This window comes from Triticum urartu, chromosome 5A (assembly GCF_056163025.1).
Source record: "Triticum urartu cultivar PI428250 chromosome 5A, HENAU_Tu73, whole genome shotgun sequence".
Taxonomy (NCBI): Eukaryota; Viridiplantae; Streptophyta; class Magnoliopsida; order Poales; family Poaceae; genus Triticum; species Triticum urartu.
This window is the reverse complement of record NC_141877.1, coordinates 495,274,525-495,289,774: the sequence shown is the minus strand read 5'-3', so window position 1 is coordinate 495,289,774 and position 15,250 is coordinate 495,274,525.

Sequence of the window (15,250 nt, the reverse complement as noted above, 5' to 3'; positions counted from 1 at the left end):
TGGAGCCCTGTGTGGACTCGCGCAACCGTTACCCTTTGTGGGTGGAGCCCTGTGTGGACTCTCGCAACCGTTATCCTTTGTGGGTTGAAGTCTCCATCAACGTGGATGTAGGATAGCACCACCTATCCGAACCACGGAAAAAACATCCGTGTCTCCAATTGCGTTTGAATTCTCCAAACCCTTCCCTTTACATTCTTGCAAGTTGCATGCTTTACTTTCCGCTGCCAATATACTCTGTGCATGCTTGCTTGAATTGTGTGATGGTTGCTTGACTTGTCCTAAAATAGCTAAAATCTGCCAAGAACTAAAATTGGGAAAAGGTTAAGTTTTTATTTGGTCAAGTAGTCTAATCACCCCCCCCCCCTCTAGACATACTTTCGATCCTACAAGTGGTATCAGAGCTTTGGTCTCCATTTGCTTTGATCTCCATAGCTTTTGGTGGTCATAGCCTTGGTTTCACAACCTAGGAGAGTATGGCGTCTAGCGAGGGAAATTATCACCGTAGAGGTCCCTACTTTGATGGTACTACTTTTGCTAGTTGGAAGCACAAAATGAAAATGCATATTCTTGGACATAACCCCGCCGTTTGGGCTATTGTGTGCGTTGGTTTGCAAGGTGACTTCTTTGATGGGGGAGAACCAAGCCGTGAAGCTATCGCGGATGAGTTGAAGATGTTGCAATACAACGCTCAAGCTTGTGATATTCTCTTCAACGGATTGTGCCCCGAAGAATTCAACAAAATCAGCCGTCTTAAGAATGCGAAGGAAATTTGGGACACTTTGATTGATATGCACGAAGGTACCGACTCCGTCAAGGAATCCAAGTTGGATGTGCTTCAAAGCCAACTTGACAAGTTCAAGATGAAGGATGGTGAAGGTGTCGCTGAAATGTACTCTAGGCTTGCTCTCATCACAAATGAGATTGCCGGCTTAGGAAGTGAAGAGATGACCGATAAATTCATCATCAAGAAGATTCTAAGAGCCTTGGATGGAAAATATGATACCATGTGCACATTGATCCAAATGATGCCAAATTACAAAGATCTCAAGCCAACGGAGGTGATTGGAAGAATTGTTGCTCATGAGATGTCACTTAAGGATAAAGAGGAACTTCACAACAAATCAAGTGGTGCCTATAAAGCCTCATGTGAAGCCCCTACATCATCAAGTGAGAAACAAGACTTCAATGAAGAATTGAGCTTAATGGTGAAGAACTTCAACAAGTTCTACAAGAGTAGAAGCAAAGATAGAAGCTTCAAGTCAAGGTCCTACAATGACAAAAGATCTTCTAGTCGAGAGCAAAACTGCTACAGTTGTGGAAGACCCGGACACTATTCCAATGAGTGTACGGCTCCCTACAAGAGAAGAGAAGATTCTCCAAAAAGAAGAAGCAAAGAATCACCACCAAGAGAGAGGAGGAGTAGAGATGATCGCTATGAACGAAGATACTCACGGGGAAGCAAGGATTTGGAAAGGAAGGAAAAATCATCAAGGAGCTACACAAGACGAAGACATCAAGCTCATGTTGGTGAATGGGTATCCGGCTCCGACTCTGACAGCCACTCCGAGAGAAGTTATCACTCCGACTCCGAAGATACTCAAGATGAAGGTGTTGCCGGTCTAGCACTTGTGTCAACCAACTCCTACGACATATTTGACTCACCAAATGAAGGAATTGGAAGATGCTTCATGGCCAAAGATCCTAAGGTAACACACCCCGCGTATGTTGATTTCAATAGTGATGAAGATGACTTGTTAGGTGATGATTTGCTTGTTGACAACTCTAGTGATGAATACTATGATGAAACGTCAATTAAACATGCTAATCAAGATAAAACGAATGACAATGATAAGGAGAAGATTGAGGCTCTAACTAAAGAACTAAACACTCTTAAGTTAGCTCATGACACTATCTTCGAAGATCATCGAGAACTTTTAAGAGCTCGTGAGAAATTACGCTTTGAAAAGCTCAATCTTGAGCAAGAGCATGAGTTCTTAAAAGCAATCAATGATGATCTCCGCAAGAAAAGTTCTTCTTACATTGCCAAGCGTTTACTCTTGTCCACTTACATGCCTCAAGTCAAGTCTAGTAACAAGAATAAGAAAGACTCTTCCTCTAGTAGTAACAATGATCATGCTAAATCCAATATTGTTGCTTCTAGTAGCTCTCTTGATTCCACTAATGATTCTCTTAGCCAAGTTACACTTGAGCAAGAAAATAGTTTATTGAAGGGAATTATAGAGAAAGGAGTTTACAAAAGCCTTGCCGGGAGTAAGCAATTCGAGGAAATTGTGCGCAAGCAAGGAATGCACCGGAAGAATCAAGGTGTTGGTTTTGAACGAAAGTTCAATGCCAATGGAGTTGAGTGGGAAGAAGATCAATACCCCAAGACAAAGTTTGTCCCTCAACAAGAGAAGTATACTTCTTTCAAGGGGACACAAGCTCAAGATGATCTTCCACCACAAGACTACAAGCAAAAAGGCAAGGACAAGCTTCAAGAGGAAATTGATGCATTTGAAGAAGCTCCTAAGACCTTAGTCAAGTGGATTCCCAAGACTACTTCAAGTTCCACTTCATCAAGTACGACTACAACTCCAAGGATTCCCATCAAGATGATGTGGATCCAAAAGAAGAAGAACTAGAGAGTTCTTGAGGGTGACTCCGCCAACATACTTCACTCTTATCATTTTGGCAAGAACAAGTGCAATCAACTTCCACATCTTGCACTAGTTCAAGGAGTCACAAGCCCTCTTGTTGGTAAGACAAGGGACAAGGTAACCTAAAAGTTTTCATGGACATCATCTTTTGTGTGCATCACTCTATGTATATGGATATCCTTGTTTGTTCCTTGTGGGACTAACCCATGTAGGTATTGAAAGTGCAATTCACTCAAATGGATAGCTCCAAGTGATCTACATCAACATTGAGCATCCACATCTTCAACATCTACATGAAGTCATCATCGACAAAACCCAAGGTTAGTTCATCCCTCTTAGGGGGGATATCACATCTAGGGGGAGCTTTACTCTAAGACTTGAGCTAAAGCAACTCTAAAGATGTGAACAAAACAATGCTTTATGTAAAAGTGGTAACCCCACTTGAGCTTAAACGATGAGTATGACCTATGATCAAGTGTTCTCACTTGACTCCTAAGTCAATATACTCATATATAGATGACCTAGTCATCGCAAATTGCTTGATAGATGCTAGAATTGGTTGTGCATGCCTTGTCACATATTTCATTTGCCATCTTATTGTGTGAGCATGCTGGTTGCATATTTTACTCATTCGAGGACATCCACTTGTTGTTTTGATTGTTTGGTCTTATTTTCTTTTGCTAAGTGGATGGACAAGAATGCCTAAGAACCTCCTCTAGCTATCTATGCTTTTCTCGTCTCAAACTCTATTCATGCTGCATCACAAAATTTGATCAAGTCAAATTCGAACCACTCTGTGTGAGGAGCGCTCAGAGTCCCCGATTCGTCATAGACTTAAACTTCCAAAACCTCTTTATGATTCTCGGTCTGACCGATACTCTACTTTCGGTCCTACCGAGATCATTAAGTTGAGCTAGGTTTTCGATCTCGGTGCAACCGATTTGAACATTTCGGTCACACCGAGTTTTAGTAACTGCTTGCAGTTATGAATCTCGGTGCCACCGAGTTGTTCCACTCGGTCACACCGACAGGGTCGGGCTATATATAGTCACGGGAAAAATTTGGAAATTCTCTGAACCCCTTCGCCCGCGCGATAGCCTGCTCTGCCAACGTGGTCTCCGGATCATCTCCTCGCCGCCAGCCACCTCCAGTCGCTGGTCTCCATCGCCGTCAATGGGAATTCTGCCCCGCCATTGCCGCCGTAGCAAGTCCTCGCCGAACTAGGGTATGGACTTGATCATTGTGTTATTCCCCGTCCAATTCCTAGCACATTGTGTTCTTCATGATTCTTGCCACGATTGAAACACTCATATCCAGTCAATGCGCCCGTAGATTAGCTTTGATTCGAAAATTTTAGGGTTAGGTTTCCGCCGAAACCATCTCGGACCCACCGAGTTGAAAAACTCGGTCCCACCGACTTGGCTTATGCCATTGCACAAGTGAGACTCGGTCTGACCGAGAATCACTTATCGATGAGACTGATTTTGGAACTCTGTGAAACCCTAGCAGTCTCGGTGCCACCGAACTGTGACTCGGTCCGACCGAGTTCACCAGTTTAGGTGCCAAAACTGCTTCGGTATCACCGAGTTTAAAAATCGGTAGATCCGAGATGATTTCAGTGGGAAAATAAAACTAAGTTTTTGGATCATTCTTTTGCAAAAAATCTCTGCATTTTGTGATGCTCATCTTTTCTATCTCTTCTATAAACTATTCACAGGGTCAGCAGTCAGTTTGCAGCATGTCTGATCAAAGTGATAGCCAGAACATGTCAGAGCAGCAGGTGCACATGAGTGAGGGCACTAGTCCCTCCAGTTCTTTTGATGAAGGCAGTAGGAGCACTCCTAGCAATTTGCCAAAGGCTGCCACCAGACAGAGGAAGAAGAGGACTTCAGATTCCGAAGATGAAGACTATGTGGCAGAGGAAGAGGCCACTTGCAAGAGAGTTGAGCCAGCTCAAGGGACAAAGCCAGGGCTGAAAATCAAAAGGCCAGCAGGCAGGCAGCCAATGTCAAAGGCCAGAATGTCAACTAAGAAGCCCATAGAGCCAGTTGCAGCTGAGGGCAAGAAAAGAAAGGAAAGGGTGAAGAAGACTGTGGCTAGAGTGCTTGGCAAAGCTTCCATCATGGAAGAGGAAGAAGAAGAAGAGGTAGCTGCACCAGCACCCAAGGCACCCAAGCTAATGGGAGATGCCATAAAATCAGGGGGAGCTGCTTCCAAGGCCAAGCCAGCTCCAAAGCCAAAGCCAAAGAGGAACACAAGAAGCATCCCAGCTGCTGAAAAGAATAAGGCCCCAGTGCCTGAAGTTGCAGAAGAAGAGGAAGAGAATGTCCTGAGAAAGCTAAAGCCCAAGATCCCAGACCACAACGATGCTCATCCTGTGGCTGAGGACATGAAGCTCAGGAGAGATTCAGGGCTGAGGAAGTGGAGAGAAGCAGACCCGTATGCTTCAAGGAGAAGGACAGCAGTTGACTACAGGTTTCACACCAAGGAGCAGCAGGATTTTTATGAGACAGTGTTGCTAGATAAGAAGCCCATTGTCTGTGATATGCGATGGGTTGATTGGCAATACATCAAGGACAATGAGGAGCACTACCCAGGAGTTCAAGACAGCTTCAAGGCGTGTGGAGTAGAGGACTTTGTTGGGCAGAAGCTCACAAAGTGGAACGAGGAACTCATCATGCAGTTCTACTCCACAGCTCACTTTTATCCAGATGGGAGGATCACATGGATGTCTGAGGGTACAAGGTACCAATCCACAGTTGCTGAGTGGGCACAGATCATTAATGCCCCAGAGGAGCATGATGATGACTTGGACATATATGCCAAGAAGAAGATGGACCATAACTCAATGTCCAATATGTACAAGGAGATCCCAAATGAAGCACTTGATACTTTCAAGTTTGGCTCAGTACATTACCTTCTGTCAGGGCTGCCAACAATTAATTGGATATTGAGGCACACTCTCTTGCCCAAGTCTGGAGATCACAAGATGATCAGAGGCCATGCTATCAACTTGCTACATGTATTTGATGTGCCTCAGAAGTTCAAGGTGATGAGCCTCATTGTGGAAACTATCAAAAGGACTGCAGCAGATCAGAAGAGGAGTTGCGGATATGCCCCTCAGATCTAGGAGCTCATTAACTCCAAGATGGGCACGGGCATATATTTATTGGACAAGGAACACCTGCCCATCCGTCCAGATTTTGAGGACAATGAAGTTGTCATGACTGAGAACGAGCCATCATCTGCCCAAGCATTCGCAAAGAAGGAGAAGGCAAGGAAGGAGAAAGCTGCCAAGATGCCAACTCAAGAGGAGGCATCTGAGTATTTCTTGAAGACTAAACAAGAGCAGCTTGGTTACCTGATTGCATCCACCCTGCGGATTGAGAAAGGACTAGCCACCCTAACTCAAAACCAGGCAAGCTTAGAGAGAATCATGGAACAAAAGTTCTATGACTTGGATGTCAAGGTAACGGAGATTCAGTCTGCAGTGGAGCAGCTCCAAGATGATATGCAGGAGAGGAGAGGCAGGACTACCACTCATGCTTTTGCCAGAGTGCCAAGAGGTCCGAGGTCGTCTGTCATGCCAATTGCTGACACAAGAGCCACCACCTCAGCACCAGCCACAGCCTCAGTTCCACCAGCTCCAGCATCTACTTCAGCTCCAACTCCAGCGTCTACTTCAGCATCTACCGAAGCCTTCGTCCTTGGAGTGATCCGGACTCCACCACCACCTGAAGATCAAGCCTGAGCGTCGATCTAGTGCTATGCATTTTCTAGGAACTTTTGGTAACTTGTTGCCAAAGGGGGAGAAGATGTATAGATCATAGGCTGAGAGAGAGAGAGAGTGTTGCTTTTCTCTCTTGCTTTATTTGGTGGTTTTTCAAACTTGTTTGCTTTTGAGTGCTTGAGATACTACGTCATTATTTGTGAGACATTGATGATCATGTGTTTGATCATAAGCTACACTTAATGCTTGCTTAATGCTATTATCCTATCTATCTTATGTGATCATTCACTATTCTTGGTGATGAGTGCATGTATTTCATTCTTATCATTTTAAGCGCTCCACCAAGATGTATGTGACATGGAAGAGTAACCCATGACTCTAACTCTTTGTGCATTTGCAGTCCAAAGCAAATTTTAAATATGCACAAATTTAGGGGGAGCTCTTACTTATCACATACTTCTCAAAGCGACGATATATTTCATGCTTATTATCATTTGTCGAAGCTTTGATCTATATGTTGTCATCAATTACCAAAAAGGGGGAGATTGAAAGTGCAACTATCCCTAGGTGGTTTTGGTAATTCATAACAACATATAGCTCATTGAGCTAATGCTATTCCAAGATAATTATTTCAGGAAAGCTCAATGATTGGCATGGCATGGATGTGAAAGTGGAACCCTCAAAATGCTAAGGAAAAAGGATTGGCTCAAGTTCAAAAGGCTCAAGACTCTTCATTTTATATTTTAGTGATCCAAGATCACATTGAGTCCTTAGGAAAAGCCAATACTATCAAGGAGGGATGAGGTGTTGCTTAATGAGCCTCTTGCTTCATGTGCTTAGTGATATGCTCCAAAACCCTCAACTACTTTCCCATATCCACATATGACCTAAACCCTAAGCCAAACTCGGTCCTACCGATTCTTCCTATCCGGTGCCACCGAGTTTCACTTGTCATTAGCCACTGCCAAAACCCTAGCAATTCGGTTCCACCGATAGGGATCTCGGTCTCACCGAGATGGGGTTGCAAACTCTCTGTTTCCCTTCCGTAACTTTTCGGTCTCACCGAAAGAGCGAATCGGTCCCATCGAGATTGCAATGTAAATTCAGTGTTTCCTCTTTGTAACTTTTTGGTCTCACCGAAAGAGCAAATCGGTCCCACCGAGTTTGCCTGACCAACTCTCTGGTTAGCTGATTACCAAATTCAGTCTCACCGAGTTTGTGTAATCGGTCGCACTAAGATTACGTTATGCCCAAACCCTAACCATATCGGTCCTACCGAGTTGCATGTCAGTCCCACCGAAAATCTCTAACGGTCACTAGGTTTACATTTTCGGTCCAACCGAGTTTGTTGATTCGGTCCCACCGAGATTGGAAAACTGTGTGTAACGGTTGGATTTTGTGTGGAGGCTATATATACCCCTCCACCTCCTCTTCATTCGAAGAGAGAGCCATCAGAACACATACACCATTCCAACTCATATGTTCTGAGAGAGAACCACCTACTCATGTGTTGAGACCAAGATATTCCATTCCTACCATATGAATCTTGATCTCTACCCTCTCCAAGTTGCTTTCCACTCAAATCTTCTTTCCACAAAATCCAAATCCTATGAGAGAGAGTTGAGTGTTGGGGAGACTATCATTTGAAGCACAAGAGCAAGGAGTTCATTACCTACACACCATTTGTTACTTCTTGGAGAGTGGTGTCTTCTAGATTGGCTAGGTGTCACTTGGGAGCCTCCGACAAGATTGTGGAGTGAACCAAGGAGTTTGTAAGGGCAAGGAGATCGCCTACTTCGTGAAGATCTACCGCTAGTGAGGCAAGTCCTGTGTGGGCGATGGCCATGGTGGGATAGACAAGGTTGCTTCTTCGTGGACCCTTTGTGGGTGGTTGCTTCTTCGTGGACCCCTTGTGGGTGGAGCCCTGTGTGGACTCGCGCAACTGTTACCCTTTGTGGGTGGAGCCCTGTGTGGACTCTCGCAACCGTTACCCTTTGTGGGTTGAAGTCTCCATCAACGTGGATGTAGGATAGCACCACCTATCCGAACCACGGGAAAAACATCCGTGTCTCCAATTGCATTTGAATTCTCCAAACCCTTCCCTTTACATTCTTGCAAGTTGCATGCTTTACTTTCCGCTACCAATATACTCTTTGCATGCTTGCTTGAATTGTGTGATGATTGCTTGACTTGTCCTAAAATAGCTAAAATCTGCCAAGAACTAAAATTGGGAAAAGGTTAAGTTTTTATTTGGTCAAGTAGTCTAATCACCCCCCCCTCTAGACATACTTTCGATCCTACATGTTCGGGGAGAAAAAAAACAAAGAGAAGGATTCATCGTGTTTTACGATACAGAGCCGTTGCCAAGCCCTAATCTCTCTCGGGAGGGCTGATTTGGAGTCCATTCAGGGCTCCGAAGAGGGGAATCCGTCGCCATCGTCATCATCAACCTTCCTCCATCACCAATTTCATGATGCTCACCGCCGTGCGTGAGTAATTCCATCATAGGCTTGCTGGATGGTGATGGGTTGGATGAGATTTATCATGTAATCGAGTTAGTTTTGTTAGGGTTTGATCCCTAGTATCCAGTATGTTCTGAGATTGATGTTGCCATGACTTTGCTATGGTTAATGCTTGTCACTAGGGCCTGAGTGCCATGATTTCAGATTTGAACCTATTATGTTTTCATGAATATATGTGAGTTCTTGATCCTATCTTGCAAGTCTATAGTCACCTATTATGTGTTATGATCCGTTAACCCTAAAGTGAAAATAATCGGAATACTTACCGGTGATGACCGTAGTTTGAGGAGTTCATGTATTCACTAAGTGTTAATGATTTGGTCCGGTACTCTATTAAAAGGAGGCCCTAATATCCCTTAGTTTCCAATAGGACCCCGCTGCCACGGGAGGGTGGGACAAAAGATGTCATGCAAGTTCTTTTCCATAAGCACATATGACTATATTCGAATACATGCCTACATTACATTGATGAACTGGAGCTAGTTCCGTGTCACCCTATGTTATAACTGTTGCATGATTGATCGGATCCGACATAATTATCCATCACTGATCCATTGCCTACGAGCTTTTCATATATTGTTCTTTGCTTATTTATTTTTCCGTTGCTACTGTTACAATCACTATAAAACCAAAACTGGTACCGTTACTTTTACCACTGTTACCACTACTATCATATTACTTTGCTACTAAATACTTTGCTTCAGATATTAAGTTTCCAGGTGTGGTTGAATTGACAACTCAGCTGCTAATACTTGAGAATATTCTTTGGCTCCCCTTGTGTCGAATCAATAAATTTGGGTTGAATACTCTACCCTCGAAAATTGTTGTGATCCCCTATACTTGTGGGTTATCAAGAGTCTTTTAGAACAGCATGGTAATTTACTTTGGCTATAAAATTAGTCCTAATATGATGGGCATCCAAGATGGGTATAATAAAGACTTTCATATAAAGTGCATTGAATACTATGAGAAGTTTGATTCCTTATGATTGTTTTGAGATATGAAGATGGTGATATTAGAGTCATGCTAGTTGAGTAGTTGTGAATTTAAGAGATACTTGTGTTAAAGTTTGTGATTCCCGTAGCATGCACGTATGGTGAACCGTAATGTGATGAAGTCGGAGCATGATTTATTTTTTGATTGTCTTCCTTATTAGTGGCGGTCGGGGACGAGCGATGGTCTTTTCCTACCAATCTATCCCCCTAGGAGCATGCGTGTAGTACTTCGTTTCGATAACTAATAGATTTTTGCAACAAGTATGTGAGTTCTTTATGACTAATGTTGAGTCCATGGATTATACGCACTCTCACCCTTCCACCGTTGCTAGCCTCTCTAGTACCGCGCAAATTTCGCCGGTACCATAAACCCACCATTTACCTTCCTCAAAATAGCCACTGTACCTACCTATTATGGCATTTCCATAGCCATTCCGAGATATATTGCCATGCAACTTTCCACCGTTCCGTTTATTATGACACGCTTCATCATTGTCATATTGCTTTGCATGATCATGTAGTTGACATCGTATTTGTGGCAAAGCCACCTTCATAATTCTTTCATACATGTCACTCTTGATTCATTGCACATCTCGTTACACCGCCGGAGGCATTCATATAGAGTCATATTTTGTTCTAAGTATCGAGCTGTAATTATTGAGTTGTAAGTAAATAAAGGTGTGATGATCTTCATTATTAGAGCATTGTCCCAGTGAGGAAAGGATGATGGAGACTATGATTCCCCCACAAGTCGGGATGAGACTCTGGATGAAAAATAAAAAAGAGAAAAATAGGTCATAAAAAAGAGAGAAAAGGCCCAAATAAAAAATGAGAGAAAACGAGAGAAGGGGCAATGCTATTATCCTTTTACCACACTTGTGCTTCAAAGTAGCACCATGATCTTCATGATAGAGAGTCTCCTATGTTGTCACTTTCATATACTAGTGCGAATTTTTTATTATAGAACTTGGCTTGTATATTCCAATGATGGGCTTCCTCAAAATGCCCTAGGTTTTCCTGAGCAAGCGAGTTGGATGCACACCCACTTAGTTTCTTTTTGAGCTTTCATACACTTATAGCTCTAGTTCATCCATTGCATGGCAATCCCTACTCACTCATATTGATATCTATTGATGGGCATCTTCATAGCCATCGATAAGCCTAGTTGATGTGAGACTATCTTCTCCTTTTTGTCTTCTCCACAACTAGGGCTGCAAGAAAAGATCGAGGCTCATGATCCGCTCGAGATCGACTCGTTTTTTGACTCGACTCGAGATCAAATCGAAAAGAAACGAGCTGAGTTTGAACACTTTATGTAGCTCGATCGAGAAATGAGTCGATCTTGAGCCAATGTTGGCTCGCTTGATTTTAGCTCGATAGCTCGATAGAATATCATTATGTTAAATGATCATGCCATATATTAAATGTAAATAAGATAATTTGTTACCATATATGTTGTTCATAAGTTTTCTCCATTTTATGTACCAGCGAACATGAAAACTTAATTAAGTGCAGAGAAGATTTAGGCCTAATTATGACACGTGGTCGACTATGTTTTAAATATCCTATTATTTTTGGCAAAGGTTCCCAACATATTCACCTTAATTTTCTTGTTTTTCATCCATAGATTTATATTTTTTACCATTTCATTTAGCTCGAAACTAGCTCGAGATCGACTCGAGATCGTTACAAGCTGAGCATGAGTCATGTTTTACAACTCGATCTTGAGCTTCACTCAGTTTAAGCTCGCTCGAAATTTCATATGAGTTGAGCTGAGCCAACTCCAACTCGCTCAAGCTCGACTCGTTTACAGCTCTATCCACAACCACCATTTTATTCCACCTATAGTGTTATGTCCATGGCTCACGCTCATGTATTGCGTGAAGATTGAAAAAGTTTGAGAACATCAAAAGTATGAAACAATTGTTTTGCTTGTCATCGGAGTTGTGCATGATTTAAATATTTTGTGTGATGAAGATAGAGCATATCCAGACTATATGATTTTGTAGGGATAGCTTTCTTTGGCCATGTTATTTTGAGAAGACATGATTGATTTATTAGTATGCTTGAAGTATTATTATTTTTATTTCAATATTAAACTTTTGTTTTGAATCTTTAGGATCTGAACATTCATGCCACAATAAATAAAATTACGTTGATAATTATGTTAGGTAGCATTCCACATCAAAAATTCTGTTTTATCATTTACCTACTCGAGGACGAGCAGGAATTAAGCTTGGGGATGCTTGATAGTCTCCAATGTATCTATAATTTTTCATTGTTCCATGCTATTATATTATCTGTTTTGGATGTTCAATAGGATTTAATATGCTCTTTTATATTATTTTTGGGACTAACCTATTAACCGGAGGCCCAGTGTCAGTTTCTATTTTTTTGCCTATTTTAGAGTTTCGCAGAAAAGGAATACCAAATGGAGTCCAAACGGAATGAAACCTTCGCAATGGTCTTTCTTGGACCGAAAGCAATCCAGAAGACTTGGAGTCGAAGTCTGGAACTCCACGAGGCGGCCACGAGGCAGGAGGGCGCGCCCAGGGGGGTAGGTGCGCCCCCACCCTCGTGGGCCCCTCGTAGCTCTACCGACGTACTTCTTTCATCTATATATACTCTTATACCCTAGAAACATCATAGAGAGCCACGAAACCACTTTTCCACCGCCGCAACCTTCTGTACACGTGAGATCCCATCTTAGGGCATTTTCCGGCGATCTGCCGGAGGGGGATTCGATCACGGAGGGCTTCTACATAACACCATTGCCTCTCCGATGAAGCGTGAGTAGTTTACCACATACCTTCGGGTTCATAGTTATTAGCTAGATGGCTTCTTCTCCCTCTTTCATTCTCAATACAAAGTTCTCCTCGATGTTCTTAGAGATCTATTCGATGTAATACTCTTTTGTGGTGTGTTTGCCGAGATTCGATGTATTGTGGATTTATGAACAAGATTATCTATGAATATTATTTAGTTCTTCTCTGAATTCTTATATGCATGATTTGATATCTTTGCAATTGCAAGTCTCTTCGAATTATCGGTTTAGTTTGGCCTACTAGATTGATCTTTCTTGCAATGGGAGAAGTGCTTTTGGATTCAATCCGGGTCTATTTTTTATTATATTGCATCTCTTTTATTTACATCGCATCTCGTTTACTATTTTGCAATCTTTACTTTCCAATCTATACAACAAAAATACCAAAAAAATTACTTTACTATCTATATTAGATCTCACTTTTGCGAGTGACCGTGAAGGGATTGACAACCCCTTTATCGCGTTGGTTGCAAGGTTCTTGATTGTTTGTGCAGGTACTAGGTGACTTGTGTGTTGTCTCCTACTGGATTGACACCTTGGTTCTCAAAACTGGGGGAAATACTTACGCTACTTTGCTACATCACCCTTTCCTCTTCAAGGGAAAACCAACGCATGCTCAAGAGGTAGCAGACGTCATGGCGGGTTACAAGATCTCGCAAGAGCAAAATAAGAAGGATTTTTTCTAAGTGTTGAAAGATTGATATGAACAAATTCACATCAACCTGGGGCCTAATGTTGGGGATATAACTATTGGGTATGACCCGCCCAAAAAGGGCCGGGTCATACCGCTGGCGGTTCATAAAAACAAAGCCCATAAAGATGGTGAAGATGGCGGTTCACGAAGCAGGCTTACTGAAAGACCGAAATCCAAAGGCGACTTAAAGCCACATGTGTAAACCGCTGTATATGTGTGACTTGTATTGTAGGGCATGAGTAGTTAGTCACCGAGCCGGACACGTTGTGTATGAGCCGGCCGGGACTCCGTGAGCCGCTGGGCGTCAACCTGTGTACATAAAGGGACGACCCGACCATGGTTTAGGGTGAGAAATAAGAGATCGAAAGCTAGGTCAAGCGTATTCGCTCCCAAGTAATCAAAACCCAAGCAATACCACCTCAAACTGGATTAGGCCTTTACCTTCACTGCAAGGGGCCGAACCAGTATAAACTCCCTGTGTCTTTTGTCCCATTTAATCCCTTTAAACTAACCTAGTTGCAATGGCTCCATGACTAAGTCCTTCCGCTAGGAATCCTGCCGTGACAATTCCACGACAACTGTGCAACATTCTCATAAGCAGAATATTGATATTAGACATCATTTTCTTCGTGATCATGTTCTTCGAGAAAAAATATTATAAGTCATGTCAAGACCTAGAATCAACTTGCTGGTATCTTCACCAAGCATGTTGATGAGAAAAGGTTCTGCACGTCACATGCTAAATTTCCTGGAATAGTCTAACATGCAGTGAGAAAATTGCACACACGTTAACACTTGTACCTTATCGAAGGAATTGGGTTTACAACACTCGATGAAAAATAAATCTTCGACAAATTGAAGATTTTCTTTCAGAGAGTAAATACATTAACGAAGAATTTCACTCATAGAACTCCACGAAAAAATGTATGAAGTGTTGGGTCTCACAATTCCTATACTGTGGTAACGCCACCACCCTTTAGTTTTCTCGTACATCACTTCCATATTTTTCTCGGACATGATGGTGGGTAATTCCATTCTTTGATACCGACACATATGAGTAGCTACTTTTGATAAGTCTCGCGAGTACAATTGTGCTCACTTTGTTTTTTTACTCACATACTACAAATAAGATGATATCATTTGGAATAGATGATCCCTAGTGGTGAAGGACGACATTAGCTATGGTCATCCTAGGCAGTCTAGGAAGGGTTATGGCCGTCACCTACTTTCATTACCCTTCTGAAGACATTTGTTGAATGTACCTATCTAAGATATATCTCCATTTCCGTTGTGAGAATTGCAACTTGGTCGGGAGACCCTTGTTTGTATTCAGTTGTTAAACTTTACCCGTCGGAGTTGTTTTGTATATATGTTGCAGTTTTTGTTGTATAGTTGTGTCGTGTGACTTGTTGTTCCCATCCACACGGTGTGCATGTTGCGTATATGGTCATAGTGTGCATGTTGTGTGGAGGAGCTTGGAATCTCTAATATGAATTTGCTAGTGGAATGACTAGTTTTGTATATCTACGATCCTGGTCCTGGCAAAGCCTCCTCTCCCCCTACATGCATTTAGATTTGGTTGCCAAAGTTGACCCGCTCATGGCTATGAGTGCTTTTCACATATCGGATAGGGTTGTCTTAGAATTCCTTATCGGATAAACCAATGAAAACATCGTCTGGTTCAAAAGTCGATTTGATGCTAGTGAAGAAATCGAAGAGATCATTTGAGTGAAATTGATCCGTCACCCTTAGGTGGACACTAAGGATTGATGGTGAAAGTCGATCTTATATATGAATGTATAAATATCGAAGGAAGGATAAGTAGGCA